This window comes from Hyperolius riggenbachi, chromosome 2 (genome assembly GCF_040937935.1).
Source record: "Hyperolius riggenbachi isolate aHypRig1 chromosome 2, aHypRig1.pri, whole genome shotgun sequence".
In the NCBI taxonomy this organism is placed as follows: domain Eukaryota; kingdom Metazoa; phylum Chordata; class Amphibia; order Anura; family Hyperoliidae; genus Hyperolius; species Hyperolius riggenbachi.
Genome location: NC_090647.1, coordinates 215,154,761 through 215,169,520, shown reverse-complemented (window position 1 = coordinate 215,169,520; position 14,760 = coordinate 215,154,761). Strand labels below are relative to the sequence as shown.

Here is a 14,760-nt window from a genome sequence, read left to right as displayed (position 1 = left end):
GCCTCCCTGGCGGTATGGACGAGCTGAGTTCGTCCAGCAAAAAACTTGCAAAAACGTTAATGACGAGCTGAGCTCGTCCATGCCGACAGGGAGATTTCCTGTTTCTCTGCCCCGCCGGCTCCATTTTTTTCTCATCAGAGGGATTCCCCAGGATGGCTGGATGCCTGACTGGACGCTGTGGGTAGCGATCTGTGCTACCCACAGCGTGCAGAACAAGAATCCAGCCACCCTAGGGAATCCCTGGGCAGCCAGCGGGGCAGGGAATGTGCGGGGTTCCCCCCTGTATGCGGAGGCTATGTGGGCGGGGAGATCCCCCTCTGTGCGGGTGGGGGGATCCCCCTTCTATGGTGGCTGTTGCGGGCGGGGATCCCCCTCTGTGCGGGTGGGGGGGATCCCCCTTCTATGGTGGCTGTTGTGGGCGGGGATCCCCCTCTGTGCGGGTGGGGGGATCCCCCTTCTATGGTGGCTGTTGCGGGTGGCCTCCGGATCCTAATGAGGCTTCCCACGCCGTCCTCCGTCCCATGGGGGTCTCGCTGCAGCCCTCTGAACAGCCGGCGACAGGCCCGACTGTAATTTCAATATTTACCTTTGCTGGCTCCAGCGGGGGCGCTGTGGCTGCTTTCGGCTCGGAAATAGACGGAAATACCCGATCTCCGTCGGGTCCGCTCTACTGCGCAGGCGTCGGAGACTTGCGCCTGCGCAGTACAGCGGACCCGACGGCGATCGGGTATTTCCACTTACTTCGGAGCCGACAGCCGTCAGAGCGCCTGCGCAGGAGCCAGGAAGGTAAATATTACGTCACGGCTGTACGGAGGGCTGCCGCGAGACCCCCGAGGGACAGAGGACGGCGTGGGAAGCCTCATTAGGATCCTGAGGCTTCCCCCACCCGAGGTGAGTACCCCCCAGGGGACGTTTTGCCGTTACAGTTCCTCTTTAAAACAGAAAGTATTTGCAATTATTCAGGTAGAAGTTAGCTCTGAGATTTCTTCCAGTGCCTCTCTGCTGAAATATGCAAATTACCCATTGTTGTCCCTGAGAGCAAAATACACCTGCTCTGATTTGCTGTGATCACATCCTGCTTTAGCACATGATCATGACTAGCAAATCAGAGACTTACATATATATCACCTGATCAAACCGATCACATGCTTCTCTATGAGATCTTATAGACATGGCCAGGATTTGAAACAATCATGCTTCAGGCTTTGCAATTTACAGAGGTGCATGAAACCTTTAACTGAAACTGAAGACCTATGTTCCATCAACTTTATTTTTTTCAGGAGGGGGGAGAGAGAATATATATATATATATATATATATATATATATATATATATATATATATATATATATATATATATATATATATATATATATATAAATATATATATATATATATATATATATATATATATATATATATATATATATATAATATATATATATATATATATATATATATATATATATATATATATATTTTATTTTTTTTTTTCTGGTAAAATGTACGAAGCAGTGCCTAGGGGGTTAAAAGTCGATACTTACCGCACCTCTCGTTCCCTACAGTCAGCCACTGGTCTTCTCCTATACTTTCCGGTGTCCTGGCGACTTTGCTGACCTTTAACCCAGACAGTCTTTGCTTCTGCCTGGTGCATAATTACGAGCAGAAGTACACACACTCCCCCACCTCCTCCGTCCTAGCACCTCTGCTCCACTGAAAAACAAGACCGGCGGCTGACTGCGGGAAATGAGAGGCGCGGTAAGTATCAACCCTCTAAGCACTGCATCTTTCATTTTTTTACCAGAGCCTTTTGGCTCGGGGAGCCTTTAAGTCCATACAGAAGATGTAATTTGTGTCTATAACATACTGCAAGTTAATGAAAAATACAAATTGACGTCTACTAGTTTTGTTCTTTACTCCCTTGGTGATCAGCATATTGGACAATCCTTTCCTACTGAGCAATAATTTAGGCTGTTAGAAGTCATTTTTTAGCTACATTTTTAGCTAATCTCTGCCCCATCAAAGAAAAAATGCCCGGGCTTTTTTCCCCTGGTGCGATTTCCTATGTTGTTATTCATGTTGCCTAGCAACTGGGAGGGGTGATCAGGACACAGGACAGTTGGAACTGTGTCTCATGCTCCCTGTCACCCTCTTTCAACCAAAAAGATGGCTGCCCTTATGAAATCACAAACCGTTGCCTGTTCTTTTAAAACAGGGTGGGTAAAAGATTATACCTATTTTAATTAACAAATGTAACTTAATGACAGTATGTTTGTTTAGGCTGAAGTTCCTCTTTAAGACTGCACAGGGCTCAGATGGTTGCATGATGACTAAGATATCACAGAGTTAATAGTTTGTCCCCCCCCCCCCCCCCCCCCCTCTTTGAATCTGTGCGTTTTGGGTTTTCTCCTGTTGTTATTTATGACCAGCAATAGTCCAGACCATCTTTGAGAAACTGGATAGAAGTGTACCATAATTAGAATTGTCATATTTAAAGGGACTCCGAGCAGTGCAGAAACTATGGAAAGATGCATATCATTTTAAAGCTCTCTTTCTCCTCTTTCCAATGATAGGTAAACCGCCGCCCTACGCCTTTTAGTTTTCGCTATTTTCGCGATTGAAATTGCCGCGGCTGAAAATAAAGAAAACTAAAAGGCGTAGGGCAACGATTTAGGTGTCGCCAGAAAGAGGAGAAATAGAGCTTTAAAATGATATCCATCTTTCCATAGTTACATTGTATTACACAGGCCGACTTTTTCTGCTGAATGGGAACTGGGAAAAGTGTCGTCCTGTGTAATACAAGCAACTATGGAAAGATTGATATCATTTTAAAGCTCTCTTTCTCTTCTTTCTGGCGACACCTAAATCGTCGCTCTACGCCATTTAGTTTTCTTTATTTTCGCGATTGAAATCACGGCCGCGGCAATTTCAATCGCGAAAACTAAAAGGCGTATGGCGGCGGTTTATATATCATTGGAAAGAGGAGAAAGAGAGCTTTAAAATGATATGCATCTTTCCATAGTTTCTGCACTGCTCGGAGTCCCTTTAATGGTTTTCTTCTGCATGTAGTATATTCTGATAGGTGTCATGTTTGCTCAACCCTCTAAGCAACCCAAAGAAGAAAAATTATAAATCATAAACCGTATTTGCCACCATATACAACGCTCTGAGTCTAGGTTTAGAGGGTAAGAACCAGAGGGGGAAAAAAAATGTATTTATATACTAAACCTGGAGCGTCCATGTCCCAGGAGCATCTTGTAGAGGTTTTTCCCCCAGGACTGTATACTCCTGTGTCCTCCATGTGCTCCCTTCTGGCCTCCAATGTGTCCCCATCTGCCCCCCCCCCCCCAATCCCTGTGTATATAATTAGGATAAGCAGCAGCACAGGCTCACCTAATCCATGCTTCCCACGGTGGCAGCAGACCTCTCCAGTCCTGCATAGGTCCCCCTAGTGCCGGCTTCTGCTATTCACAGCAGCAGAAGCAGTCACTAGGGAAGCCATGCAGAAAAGGAGAGGTCCGCTGTCACAGTGGAAGGATGGATTAGGCGAGACTGTGCTGCCGCTTCATCGGTTAAAACAAGTCTAAGGAGGTTATCAACAGGGAATACTAAGCAAATACCATATAGCATAAAGGGGTACTTGCAATAAGAACGCTGAGAAACTCTGCACTTAGTATTTCAGTTATTAATTTAAGAATTTTTTGTTGACAGAAACAAGACAATTTATACCCTCTTACTGGCTTACATCAATCTTCCATAGCTTTACAACCATTGGACGGGAAAGTCTAATCAGTTCGGGTTCTTAAAACTAGACTGGTGTTTCCAAACCAGTGTGATGCAATCCATGTATGTGTCGCGGCAGCCTCAGGTATGTGTTGCCATGTTCCCTGTGTCCCGCTCCATCTCCCTCCCCGCTGCTCTGCTCTGCCTAGTCTGTAGTTAGAGCAGGGTTACAAGAAAATGGTCCCCGATGTCAACAAATGCGGACATTGGCAGCCATTTTACTCCAGCCCTGTTCTAACTATCAGGGGCAAGGGATGCAGAAGGGAGCTCTGAGGTAAGAGACCATCTTTCCTGAGGGCACCTGCACCTCGCTACCTATTCTGCGGGCACCTGCTCCTGGCCACCTATACTGAGGGCACCCACACCTGGCTACCTATACTGAGGGGACCTACACCTGGCTACCTATACTGAAGGGACCTATAACTCGCTACCTTCCTAGCTATACTGAGTCTGAGGGCATTTTTATTTTTGCTGGGGGCGTGTGATGTTTTACAGAGATCTGAGAATTTGGTTTGATGTGTCACAACTTAAAAAAGGTTGGGAACCAGTGAACTAGACTGATAAGTTCACACTGTTACAATGACACACCTTGCTATATTGTGTACTTATGGATAAAAATGGATGAGAAAATGGAAAAAGTAATTAGAAAATGATTACGGATCATTAGGGGTGACAAGTTTATGAAAAAGTTCTGTGCAGACATGCTGATTAGCTAGAGCTGAGCATCCCATTCTGTTCTATAGGGAAAGAGACAAACAATAGTGATTGAATATGTTGGTTATTTAGCGATCCAGCATGGCAAATCATTAAATAACACTGTAGGCCAGCTGTATCAATGGTATATGGTATAAAACTAGCATGGGCACAGTACATAGATTAAAGCAGATGGTTGTTTCCTCAAAGAAATTATGTATATCTGAGTTTAATGCATGCACTATTTAGTGGCCATACTTAGCACATTTAGAAATCTTTAAAGTCAAACCCCACTTTATAAACAAAATTTAAAAAACAAAAACAAAACTGCTGTATGTTAGCATTGTCCCCTTCTCTCTCTAGGAAGGTGGGAAACCACATTGAAGGCTTGGTGTGGATGGTAACTACAGGGTTTAGGTTCAAGTGGGATTGATGAACTACCGGTAGTTGTCTTCATTTGAAATTTACACAGCCAATATAGTTCCCCTTTTCAGTCTTCTGCACCACTGTAACTGGAGGCCAAGTTATAACCCCGCACTGTGTGCAGCAAAGTCTGATAAGGAGAGGTTGTGAGGGAATTCTAGACACAGACTCCTCTAATTTGCATATTAAAATCTTCTTGATTGAAAGTATGTAACATGAAATTCGTCTCTTCACTGCCAACACTTAGGAATTCTAAAAGACAACTGAAGTGAGGAGGATATGGAGACTGCCATATTTATTCCCTTTAGTCATAGACTAAAACTAGTCTTGGTAAGAGTACTTGTAAAGTTGTAAAAAGGTACAGACCGGAACAAAGTACATCTGTCAGGCCCTAGGCAATGTAACTGTGGGTACATGTAAGAGTGATGTGCAGGTACTTTGCAGGGGAATAAGGATATTCGTCCTTTATTACACATTCTTCATGCACAATCTGAACCAGGTTTATGGGTGATAGACAACACCTCTGTGTTCAATGTGCACAACATTCTCAGTGGATTCCCTGCAGCTCTGTGGAGAGTGCATATGTAGAGTATAGTACTACTGTGTAACAAAGTAAACCTGAGACAGATGAAATTAAAGTTGTATACATATCTGGGGCTTCCTCCAACCCCCTTCAGGCTAATCAGTCCCTCGCTGTCCCCCTCTGCCACCTGGATCTTCTGCTATGAGTCCAGGTACTTGAGCCAGTCTGGCATAGTGCACATGCACACACTCTGCGCAGCACTATTGTGCAGGTGCAGAATGCTCCTGGCTGTGGAAGCGGCATGCAGCCAGACTGTGCTGACTGGATGAATTACCAGGACTCATAGCAGAAGATCCAGGTGGTGGAGGTGGACAGTGAAGGACTGATTAGCCTGAAAGGGGCTGGAATAAGCCCCAGGTATGTGTATAAAAAAAAAACAAAAAAAACAAAACAAAAAAACTTATCTTTTCATCCTTCTCAGGTACCATTTAACCACTTGAGGACCGCCCCCAGCCGATGGGCGGCGGCAAAGTCCGGGCCCAAACGACCGCAATACGCCCATCGGCGGGGGCGGCTGCGGGAGTGGCTATGCGGCGATCGCGTCATTAGTGACGCGATCAGCCGCCGGGGACTCGCTCCGCCCACCGCTCGTAGTAACCTGCCGGCCGTTCGGAAGCGCCGGCGGGTTACTAGCTCCCGGATCGCCGCTGCACATATGTATAATAGGCTTTGTAATGTATACAAAGCCTATTATACTGGCTGCCTCCTGCCCTGGTGGTCCCAGTGTCCGAGGGACCACCAGGGCAGGCTGCAGCCACCCTAGTCTGCACCCAAGCACACTGATTTCCCCCCCCCCTGCCCCCTGATCGCCCACAGCACCCCTCAGACCCCCCCCTGCCCACCCCCCAGACCACTGTTTGCACCCAGTCAGCCCCCTAATCACCCATCAATCACTCCCTGTCACTATCTGTCAACGCTATTTTTTTTTTATCCCCCCCCCTGCCCACTGCCCCCTCCTGATCACCCCCCACCCCTCAGATTCTCCCCAGACCCCCCCCCCCGTGTACTATATGCATCTATCCCCCCTGATCACCTGTCAATCACCCCCTGTCACTGCTACCCATCAATCAGCCCCTAACCTGCCCCTTGCGGGCAATCTGATCACCCACCCACACCAATAGATCGCCCGCAGATCCGACATCAGATCACCTCCCAAGTGCATTGTTTACATCTCTTCTCTCCTCTAAACACCCACTAATTACCCATCACCCACCCATCAATCACCCCCTATCACCACCTGTCACTGTTACCCATCAGATTAGACCCTAATCTACCCCTTGCGGGCACCCAATCACCCGCCCACACGCTCAGATTGCCCTCAGACCCCCCCTTATCAATTCGCCAGTGCAATATTTACATCTGTTATTCCCTGTAATAACCCACTGATCACCTGTCAATCACCTATCAATCACCCCCTGTCACTGCCACCCATTAATCACCCCCTGTCACTGCCACCAATCAATCAGCCCCTAACCTGCCCCTTGCGGGCAATCTGATCACCCACCCACACCAATAGATCGCCCGCAGATCCGACATCAGATCACCTCCCAAGTGCAGTGTTTACATCTCTTCTCTCCTCCAAACACCCACTAATTACCCATCAATCACCCCCTATCACCACCTGTCACGGTTACCCATCAGATTAGACCCTAATCTGCCCCTTGCGGGCACCCAATCACCCGCCCACACCTCAGAACGTCCTCAGACCCCAGCCCTGATCACCTCGCTAGTACATTGCTTGCATCTATTTCCCCCCTCTAATCACACCTTGAGACACCCATCAATCACCTCCTGTCACCCCCTAGCACACCTACCCATCAGATCAGGCCCTAATTTGCCCTGTGTGGGCTCCTGATCACTCGGCCAAACCCTCAGATCCCCCTCAGACCCCCTTCCGATCACCTCCCCAGTGCATTGATTGCATCTATTTTCCCCTCTAACCGCCCCCTGAGACACCCATCAATCACCTCCTGTCACCCCCCTAGCACTCCTATCCATCAGATCAGGCCTAAAACATCCTGTCATCTAAGAGGCCACCCTGCTTATGACCGGTTCCACAAAATTTGCCCCCTCATAGACCACCTGTCATCAAAATTTGCAGATGCTTATACCCCTGAACAGTCATTTTGAGAAATTTGGTTTCCAGACTACTCACAGTTTTGGGCCCTTAAAATGCCAGGGCAGTATAGGAACCCCACAAATGACCCCATTTTAGAAAGAAGACACCCCAAGGTATTCTGTTAGGTGTATGATGAGTTCATAGAAGATTTTATTTTTTGTCAAAAGTTAGCGGAAATTGGATTTTTATTGTTTTTTTCACAAAGTGTCATTTTTCACTAACTTGTGACAAAAAAATAAAATCTTCTATGAACTCACCATACCCCTAACGGAATACCTTGGGGTGTCTTCTTTCTAAAATGGGGTCACTTGTGGGGTTCCTATACTGCCCTGGCATTTTAGGGGCCCTAAACCGTGAGGAGTAGTCTAGAAAACAAATGCCTCAAAATGACCTGTGAATAGGACGTTGGGCCCCTTAGCGCACCTAGGCTGCAAAAAAGTGTCACACATGTGGTATCGCCATACTCAGGAGAAGTAGTATAATGTGTTTTGTGGTGTATTTTTACACATACCCATGCTGGGTGGGAGAAATCTCTCTGTAAATGGACAATTGTGTGTAAAAAAAATCAAAAATTTGTCATTTACAGAGATATTTCTCCCACCCAGCATGGTTATATGTAAAAATACACCACAAAACACATTATACTACTTCTTCTGAGTACGGCGATACCACATGTGTGACACTTTTTTGCAGCCTAACTGTGCTAAGGGGCCCAAAGTCCAATGAGTACCTTTAGGATTTCACAGGTCATTTTAAGACATTTGGGTTCAAGACTACTCCTCACGGTTTAGGGCCCCTAAAATGCCAGGGCAGTATAGGAACCCCACAAATGACCCCATTTTAGAAAGAAGACACACCAAGGTATTCCGTTAGGAGTATGGTGAGTTCATTGAAGATTTTATTTTTTGTCACAAGTTAGCGGAAAATGACACTTTGTGAAAAAAAACAATTAAAATCAATTTCCGCTAACTTGTGACAAAAAAAAAAAAAAAAAAACCTTCTATGAACTCACCATCCTCCTAACGGAATACCTTGGGGTGTCTTCTTTCTAAAATGGGGTAATTTGTGGGGTTCCTATACTGTCCTGGCATTTTAGGGGCCCTAAATCGTGAGGAGTAGTCTTGAAACGAAATTTCTCAAAATGACCTGTGAAATCCTAAAGGTACTCATTGAACTTTGGGCCCCTTAGCGCAGTTAGGGTGCAAAAAAGTGCCACACATGTGGTATCGCCGTACTCAGGAGAAGTAGTATAATGTGTTTTGGGGTGTATTTTTCCACATACCCATGCTGAGTGGGAGAAATATCTCTATAAATAGACAATTGTGTGTAAAAAAAATTAAACAATTGTCATTTACGGAGATATTTCTCCCACCCAGCATGGGTATGTGTAAAAATACACCCCAAAACACATTATACTACTTCTCCTGAGTACGGCAATACCACATGTGTGGCACTTTTTTGCAGCCTAACTGCGATAAGGGGCCAAAAGTCCAATGAGCATCTTTAGGCTTTACAGGGGTGCTTACAATTAGGCACCCCCCAAAATGCCAGGACAGTGAACACACCCCACAAATGACCCCATTTTGGAAAGTAGACACTTCAAGGTATTCAGAGAGGAGCATAGTGACTCTGTGGCAGATTTCATTTTTTTTTTTTGCGCAAGTTAGAAGAAATGGAAACTTTTTTTTTTCTTTTTTTTGTCAGAAAGTGTCATTTTCCGCTAACTTGTGACAAAAAATAAAATCTTCTATGAACTCACCATGCCTCTCACTGAATACTTTGGGATGTCTTCTTTCCAAAATGGGGTCATTTGGGGGGTATTTGTACTATCCTGGAATTTTAGCCCCTCATGAAACCTGACAGGTGCGCAGAAAAGTCAGAGATGCTTGAAAATGGGAAAATTCACTTTTGGCACCATAGTTTGTAAACGCTATAACTTTTACCCAATCCAATAAATATACACTGAATGTTTTTTTTTTTATCAAAGACATGTAGCAGAATAACTTTCGCGCTCAAATGTATAGGAAATTTTACTTTATTTGAAAAATGTCAGCACAGAAAGTTAAAGTCATTTTTTTGCCAAAATTCATGTCTTTTTTGATGAATATAATAAAAACTAAAACTCGCAGCAGCAATCAAATAGCAGCAAAAGAAAGCTGTATTAGTGACAAGAAAAGGAGGTAAAATTCCTTTAGGTGGTAGGTTGTATGACCGAGCAATAAACCGTGAAAGCTGCAGTGGTCTGAATGGAGAAAAAGGCTCTGGTCCTTAAGGGGCGAAAAGCCTGTGGTCCTCAAGTGGTTAATTCGTAGTCACCAAACCAAATTTTAACAACATATCAAATTATTTGATTTCAAAAGCATACATTTGCATAAATCAGAATCAACGCAGAATTATTTCCATCTCATTGACCATCTCTATTATGCTAGATACACACCATACAATTTTCTGTTAGATTCTTCTGTTAGATTTACCTACAACATGGAAAAAAGCTATCTGGCAGGTAAATCTAAGAGAAAATCTAACAGAAAATTGTATGGTGTGTACCTAGCATAAGTGACACGTCTACACATCAGGCTTTATACTTACAGCATAGATGTTGTTTAGTATATATATAAGAGATTCCTGTGTACACATATATACAATCACAATCAGATGTGTATATCTGACTTAAAAAATACGGGGACTGCTTTATTGAAGCAGCAAAAGTAACTAATTTTGATTGGTTTATTTCATTTTTGTGGACTAAGCACAGCTATTACTGTATGTATAAATTATTTATGATGACTATTATCTGAGAAATAGAACATTTTATCATATTTTCTATTTTAATTACAGTTTAAGTTCATTAGGAGTCGGAGTCCGTGCATTTTTTCCCGACTCCGACTCCAGGCACCCAAATTTGCCCCGACTTAACAGTCGTGGTCAGAACACAGCCATGTATGTTTAATTTGTTTGCGTGTGTTCAATGAGACTTTAAAGAATCCATCAAGAATCCAGGAAAACATACAGTTTTATAGCCACATACTCCTTAATACTCACCTAGCAACGAAGGAAAATGGATCACAGAGACATCCCATTACGACAAGCGCTCCTCGATCCATCTTCCTGCTGGAAAGTATGAGCGGCATCACACAATAGGTGCGAACGATACTTCACGTGATCGCGGTCCTTTGCAAGGGAGTCAGGGATCTTAAAGGGGCACTATGGAAAAATTGTTAAATTTAAAATATGTGCAAACAGCCAAATGAGAAGTCCGTTTTTTCCAGAGTAAAATGAGCCATAAATTACTTTTCTATGTAGCTGTCACTTACATTAGGTAGTAAAAATCTGACATAATCAACAGGTTTTGGACTAGTCCATCTCTTCATAGGGGATTCTCAGCAAGGCATTTATTCTTTATAAAGATATTCCTTAAAAAGGATTTAAAACAATGATGCTGGCCAGCTTCCCTGCTCGCGACAGTTTTTTTTGGCAGTTGGACAGAGCAACTGCCATTCACCAAGTGCTTTTAAAAATAAATAAAATCCCTGAGAACCCCCTATGAAGAGATGGACTAGTCCAAAACCTGTCACTTCTGTCAGATTTCTACTACCTACTGTAAGTGACAGCAACATAGGAGAAAAGTAATTTATGGCTCATTTTACTATGGAAAAAACGTACTTCTTATTTGTATATGTCTGCACATACTTAAAATTTTTCCGCACAGTGCCCCTTTAAAGATCAGATCTGCCATGACTGTCATCACCACGCCACGCTAGACGAGGTTCACACAATCAGGTGCCTGTACCAATGTTGTGAGATCCCGGGGGAAAACAAACAAAACGTTTTCTCTATCTCAAAAAAATAAAAAAAGAAAAGAAAGGTCGCTGGTCGTCGGGAAAATTGTAATAAAGTCCCGATGTCGGTACAGGCATTTAGGTGGTTTGGAAGACCTGTTAAGAGGCTCATTCCACTTCAGGTTCAGACTTTAAAGAGAATCTGTATTGTTAAAATCGCACAAAAGTAAACATACCAGTGCGTTAGGGGACATCTCCTATTACCCTCTGTCACAATTTCGCCGCTCCCCGCCGCATTAAAAGTGGTTAAAAACAGTTTTTAAAAGTTTGTTTATAAACAAACAAAATGGCCACCAAAACAGGAAGTAGGTTGATGTACAGTATGTCCACACATACAAAATACATCCATACACAAGCAGGCTGTATACACCCTTCCTTTTGAATCTCAAGAGATCATTTGTGTGTTTCTTTCCCCCTTCTGCTCTCATGCACTGAAGTTTCAGGCTGCTCTTTTCTTCCTGCAAACAGCTTTGCCCTTGTCTGAATTTCCTCAGTATGTGAAAGCCCAGCCAGCTCAGAGGACACTTTATCCAGCTTGTAAAAGATACGAGAGCAGAGAGAAGCTGCATTAATCTAAATATCACACAGGCAGTGTGCAGAGAGGGGCCTGAAAGGGGAGTTCATAGCAGAACCACAACACTGAAGAACTTGGCAGCCTTCCAGACACTGGCCGACAAGTCTGACAGGGGAAAGATACATTGATTTATTACAGAGACTGTGCTAGCAGAAAGTGTTGCAGTAAGCCAGAACACATTAGAATAGCTTTTGGAACTTGTAGGATGATAAAAATCAGGATGCAATTTTTGTTACGGAGTCTCTTTAAGGGCCAGAAATTGCAAAAAATTAAGAATACACGTGTACACAGATTTAAGGTGTACATTTGTCCCAGAGTAAATGCATTTTTACTTGTTTTACCTGTCTATTACTTACAGCAGGCATTACTTCTGACAACTGTAAATTTCTTACCAACATATTCTGGACTAACAGATCTCAAGCACTGCTTGGAAAGAACCTACACAAAGGGGGTGAATGGGCAAACGGAACGGAAGCAGCGAAACGGAATAGCAATGGAGTGAAATGGAACCAATTGACCAGTGATCAGCTCAGTTTTTACGGATCTGTTGCCACTCCAACCCAAGTGTGAACCGAGCCTTATCCAGGTGTGAGAGAGATGCCATGTTAAATATTACGACAAGTTTACAGGCTTCAAATTTACAAGTGTACCAGAAAAGAGCTATACAGAGGTTTGGATTATAGGATTAGGAAGTTGTGTTACATCTTGTCCTACCAGGTGTCTCATCAAAAAACCATCCCTGGACCCAGATGCAATGACCTGCTACAGACCTGTCTCTAACCTTACCTTTCTGGGTAAGCGAATTGAAAAAGCCGTATACCTCCAGCTAGAAGCCAAAATCCTACAAAACAACAGTTCTGACCCATTCCAGTCTGGCTTCAAGAAACATCACAGCACTAAAACTGTCCTCAGCCAAATATGCAACCACCTGCTCATGGAAAGAGACAGAGGAGAGTGCTCCATCCTGATACTGCTAGACCTTTCTGCAGCCTTTGATACAGTTGACCATGACATCTTAATAAGTAGGCTACAGGAATACTGCAGCATTGATGGCATAGTTCTTTAGTGGTTCCAATCCTTCTCGAGTGGCGGAACCCAAAAAGTGTCTATGGGGCCCTTCCTGTCCACCTCTGTACCACCTAACCTCTTGCCGACCACTCCACGCCAATTGGCATGAACGCACTGGCGCACGGAAGGGGGTGTTCCGGGTGTCTGGAACCACCCCCTCGCACCGAGACCGGAAGTGCCTCCTGAATCTGAGCGGCAGCCACAGATGTTATATTGCAGCTGCCGCCTGCTCGTGTGTGTGCGCCGGGGATGCAACCCCAACGGCCCGGGGCCTGCCAGCCGTGTGTGTGGGGAGTGCCGACGTCCTCCCGATTGCAGGACCCGCCAGCCAGGTGTAAAACGTCTTCCCCGCCTGCACTCTCCCGGGAGGCAGAGCAGGGCTACAGCAAGATGGCTGCCGAAGCCCTGCACTGGAGACTATTTGTGTCTCCAGCACAGGGCTTTGGGAGCCATCTTGCCGTAGCCCTGCTCTGCCTGTCAGCGCGGGAGATGTGCTGCAGGAGGGATCGTCGGGGAGCTGAAAGCCAGATGCCGGGAGAGGAGGAGACTTCTGTCAGGTGAGTGATTTTTTTTTTTCTGGTGTCCGCTGCCCACATTACGATTTTCTGGTGTCTGCTGCCCACATTGCGATTTTCTGGTGTCTGCTGCCCACATTGCGATTTTCTGGTGTCTGCTGCCCACATTGCGATTTTCTGGTGTCTGCTGCCCACATTGCGATTTTCTGGTGTCTGCTGCCCACATTGCGATTTTCTGGTGTCTGCTGCCCACATTGCGATTTTCTGGTGCCTGCTGCCCACATTGCGATTTTCTGGTGCCTGCTGCCCACATTACGATTATTTTCTGATGACTGCTGGCTGCTGCCCACATTACAATTATTTTATGATGGCTGCTGCCCACATTACAATTATTTTCTGATGACTGCTGCCCACATTATGATTATTTTCTGGTGACTGCTGCCCACTTTACGATTATTTTATGGTGAAATGCTGCCCACTTTACGATTATTTTATAGGTAAATGCTGCCCAATTTACAATTTAGTTGGCAAACGCATGCGCGGTAGTGTGCGGCTTGCCAAAAGAGACCTTTCAGGAATCCCCACCTTGAAAATCCTGGATTTGCCCCTGGCGGCGGCAGCCCCAGGACCGCTCCACACCGACTGGCGTGAACGGCCTTCTATGGGGCTAGCAGGAGAGCGCGGGCAAGCTGCTCGCGCATCTCCTGCTTCAGTCTCCGAGCGGCTATCGCCATCTAATAGTGTAGTACTAGTTCTAAAGCGGGACTTTGGTCTATGCAACTCGTACAGCACTCCTGACAGGGCATAGGGAGCCTGCTCTTGTTTACGGAGTCAAGCTGCATCTGACACTGGAGATGCCCACTGCAAATATGGATTCGAGCTGACGTGACATCTTTCATATGGTACTGTATGAACTGCTCTTGACAAATTGGGAATATATTCCATGTTCATCTACACCTTCATACATGGGCTAGATGCAGTGTTTGTCGCTTTTGCCTATCTCCATACAGACTCTGCTGTGCTCTCGCTCTGTCTGCAGCCCTCCACTGATATCTACTGATGCTTTCTGAACTTTGGGCTGTATCCTAAGGACAAATGAGATACTCTTGCCCTATGTGTTTCCCTTCTGCTTATATGGCTGCTGTGCTTTGCTGGACTTTGATC

General features: G+C 45.0%; 1 protein-coding gene across 1 annotated transcript in view; it reads right to left on the bottom strand.

Moving 5' to 3' along the window:
- Positions 1-14,760, bottom strand: part of LOC137546097 (serine/threonine-protein phosphatase 2A regulatory subunit B'' subunit beta-like) — a 145,889-nt gene that overhangs the window by 51,881 nt on the left and 79,248 nt on the right.